The sequence below is a fragment of the Bubalus bubalis genome, chromosome 10, assembly GCF_019923935.1.
Source record: "Bubalus bubalis isolate 160015118507 breed Murrah chromosome 10, NDDB_SH_1, whole genome shotgun sequence".
NCBI lineage: Eukaryota > Metazoa > Chordata > Mammalia > Artiodactyla > Bovidae > Bubalus > Bubalus bubalis.
In genome coordinates this window covers 33336393-33340882 of record NC_059166.1, presented here as the reverse complement: position 1 = coordinate 33340882, position 4490 = coordinate 33336393, and the positions used below count along the sequence as shown (strand labels likewise).

At 36.0% G+C, this 4490-nt stretch overlaps 1 pseudogene; it reads left to right on the top strand.

Moving 5' to 3' along the window:
• Window positions 1–1370: 1370 nt before the first annotated feature.
• On the top strand, window positions 1371–2413 carry LOC112587286 (annotated as a pseudogene).
• Window positions 2414–4490: the final 2077 nt, after the last annotated feature.

Here is a 4490-nt window from a genome sequence, read left to right as displayed (position 1 = left end):
GACTTCACACTCCAGGATGTCTGGCTCTAGATGAATGACCACACCATCATGGTTATCTTTGTCTCTAAGACCTTTTTTGTACACTTCTGTGTATTCTTGCCACCTCTTCTTAATTTCTTTTGCTTCTATTAGGTCATTACCATTTCTGTCCTTTATTGTGCCCATCTTTGCATGAACTATTCCCTTGATAACTCTCATTTTCTTGACAAGGTCTATACAATAAATAAGCAAATATAAATGTAATATACATGAATGACTGGAATGCATTTGAATTTACAGATATCTTGCATGCCTTACAGCTCATAAATTTTCTCCTACTGAAGTGTCTCTGAGTTTTTATTAATCTTAAAGGGAATTTCTTAAATATCTGTCTGCAGTATATCCTGTGCAATAGGTTTTTTGTGTAGACCTCTTCAGATAAAAAGATCTCATATTTTTACTTAGCTAAGACTTTTTCCCTTTAGCAATGAATAAATTTTGAAATAGATGGAATTTTGTAATTCATTGGATGAACATACAATTTAAATTTGTTAAAATGGTGAATTATAGTAATAGATTTTCAATTGTTAAAGCAAACTTCCATTCTTGGCATAGACTCTAATCAAGATGTATCATCTCTTTATATGCTGTTAATTTTGTTTATTTTCTGCTTCATTATGAGTGAGAGTGTTCATTGTATTTCCTTGGGTTTTGTATCCATGCTATTCTACATCAAACAATAAATTTTAATTGGAGATTAAAAGTGTGAATTTCTTCTTCTTCACACCTTGCACCATAGGGACTCCACTGTAGATGATTTTGGATATGGGATTTGGCTGTGCTTCCTGGGGGGATTTGGCATTAACTTGTTAGATAGTTTGGAGGTGAGTAGTAAAAGATAACCTGCGTCTTTTGCATCTCCTGCATTGGCAGGCAGGAGTTTTACCACTGGCATTATATAGGCTTCCCTAAAATGTAATGAATGAATAACAAATCAATATGCACCATGATAACTTTGACAAAGAGGAATACTCACCCAAACATCAGCCAGGTAATAAAAGATTTTTGTTAAATTGTAAGGTAAGACATCTTTTGTGGGAAAAGAAAATTTGCAACAGATTTATTTTAAGTTAAATTATTATTCAATTTAGAATATTATTTCATAGTACATTTTAAGTATAAAAATAATACTTTATATTCTAAAATTAAAATACATTCAAATTCAATATACAGTTATTTAATATGTTCAGAGATTAAAACTAACATAAATACATGACAGGTCACACGATAATGTTTGGTAATTATAACAGAAATAACTGGTTCAAAGATCTTTTGTTCTATTTTATTTGATTGAAAAAGGGAGGAACTTCTCCGGATGTTTACGTGCTATCTACAGCAGCACCATGAACAGCAGCTCATCCACTGTTGCAGCTGTGCAGCTCTGCTACGAGCACCTGAATGGATCCTGTGTGAAAACCCCCTACTCTCCAGGTCCCCGCCTCATCCTGTACACAGTGTTCAGCTTTGGAGCTGTGCTGGCTGTATTTGGAAACCTCTTGGTAATGATTTCCATTCTTTACTTCAAGCAGCTGCATTCTCCAACCAATTGCTTGATTGCCTCCCTGGCCTGTGCTGACTTCTTGGTGGGAGTGACTGTGATGCCCTTCAGCACAGTGAGGTCCGTGGAGAGCTGCTGGTACTTTGGGGAAAGTTACTGTAAATTTCACACTTGTTTTGATGGGTCATTCTGTTATGCTTCCATCTACCACTTGTGCTTTATCTCTCTGGACAGGTATATTGCGATCACTGATCCCCTGGTCTATCCAACTAGGTTCACTATGTCTGTTTCTGGCATGTGTGTTGCCTTCTCCTGGCTCTTTTCGATTATTTATTCTTTTTCCTTCTTGGCACAGGAGCAAATGGAGCTGGACTGGAAGATCTAGTAAGTGCTCTCACCTGTGTGGGAGGCTGTCAATTTGCAGTGAATCAAAGTTGGGTATTAGTGAATTTCATTTTATTCTTCATTCCCACCCTTGTGATGATAGTTCTTTACTCCAATATTTTCCTCATCGCTAAACAACAGGCTAGAAAAATTGAGAATCTGAGGAGTAAGACTGGGCGATGCTCAAAGAGCTACCAAGACAGAGTGGCCAAGAGGGAGAGAAAGGCAGCGAGAACACTGGGCGTCGCAGTGCTGGCGTTTCTGGTCTCCTGGCTGCCTTACTTCCTGGATGCCATCAGTGATGCCTTCCTAGGTTTCATCACTCCCACATATGTTTATGAAATACTGCTTTGGATTGTTTATTATAACTCAGCTATGAACCCCTTGATTTATGCGTTCTTTTATCCTTGGTTTCGAAAAGCCATCAAACTCATTGTCACTGGCAAAGTCTTGAGAGGGAATTCCTCAACAGTAAATTTATTTTCTGGGTAAATCTACATTGTAGATGCAGGAATTGACAGTAGATTCACAGTGAACACACACTGGGTAGAAAATTTAGTCATATGTGTTTAAGGTCTTCTAATGTAAAATAAATTATGCTTCAAATTTGACCCAAACACTTAAATTCAGCTTCATCATTCTTTGGTAAATATAACATAAAACCCTGTATGTAATGGAAACAACATGACCTTGCAGCCAGGAACATGGCAATTTAACACCGATCTTGGGCTGTTTCTACTCTCTGAACTTCACTGTATGTCTCTAGTTAATAACCTCTCCTTTGTAGCATTCTTGAGAAAATTTAAAAGAATGTTTAAAGAAAGTGAAAGTTGTTTGGTCATGTCTGACTCTTTGCCGCCCCATGGACTATACAGTCCATGGAACTCTCCAGAATACTGGAGTGGGTAGCCTTTCCCTTCTCCAGGGGATCTTCCCAACCCAGGGATTGAACCCAGGTCTCCTGCATTCTAGGTGGATTCTTTACCAACTGAGCCATGAGGGAAGCCCAAGTACTAGAATGGGTAGCCTATCCCTTCTCCAGTGGCTCTTCCCTACCCAGGAATCAAACCAGGGTCTCCTGCATTGGAGATTCTTTACCAACTGAGCTATCAGAGAAGCTGAAAAGAATGTATAGAAAAAAAAAAACTACTATGTTTTTATTATTCTAAATCTCCCCTTTTTATTGCTTTATAATAGTTCAGTCCTTGGTTATTACTTCTCTTTATATTTTTGTGATTGTAATATTTTTCCATTAAAATGTACATGCAGCTGGAGAATACTCAGAGACATCCTGGCTCAGGGAGGGCAAAGGAGTGACTCCGCACTGTCAGGTGTTCAGATTTGTGGTCCAGAAATATGATCTCAGAGTCGGGTAAGATCAACCCGGAGAGAAAGAGGGACTATAACATCCATTTAAGTCTTTACTATGGGAAAGGTGATTGGTGTCATTAATAGTATTTGATTATTCAATAAGCTTCTTTGTACTGATTAAGTCTATTCCTACAATTTCATTTTGGTTCATAAATTTTACCAGTTAACATACGTTTAGAACATGGGTTTTAAGACTGCCACTCATTACTGTACTCTGTCTTAATTTAATATCAGTTCACTTTTGCATTGTACCAAAAATATTATTTTTAAACATTTATTTTATTAAAGTATAGTGATTAAATGTACCAAAATTATTTATAAGGGCTTTCAATGATTCACATGAAATGTCCAAATTAAAAAACACCCAAAAGAATAGAAAAGTGAAATGAAGGAGATAAATGATGATAGACAGACTGGTAAACGCATTGTGTGACCCACAGATTTGAAACTGAATTAATTTAAGCAACTCACATTGGGTAAGCTAAGCTATTCACTTTGTATAACATTCACCAGCTTTTCAGACATGAAGACTTGTCTGGGTCTTAAGATTGGAGGGTGCTGTGTGTCCCATGCACTGAGTGAGTTAACTGATTGATTCTCTTCTAACTTTTAGATTGTTGTAATCAGACATCAAAATTAAAAATCAGAGCATCATCTCTTTGGGGCAAGAGTGAATACATATTAAAAATATTCTTGTTATTTTTCTTTAATTTCTTGATTCATATAAATCAGAAATATATTAGCATATCATTTCTATTATTAAAGAAATGCTTTAAGCTGGTAACCTTTCCTGAGACAGTGAACTTTTTCTGAATATACTATGATTGAATGAAACTCTCTCATCTTCATTTTATGAGTAAAGATGATACAGATAATTTAAAGGCACCCTAGACTGCTTAGTATTAGTTTATACACAACTCTTCCAACACTGAAAATCATCAATTTATTTTGATTTAGTGCTTTCAATGTAGTAACTTTCTCTAATCCTGTGCCACAAGCTATAGAGAAATCATACCGACCATTTTAAAAATAGAAAAAGCTACAAAGTGCTTACAAAATCTGCTGAATATCTTAGCAGATTTTGGATTCATATCTAAGCTTCTGGATTCAAATAAGCACTTCTAACATCTAGTTTAGTACTTTTAAACTTGTCTTTCTGTTTTTTAAGTCCCTTTTCACATATATTTAACAAATGATT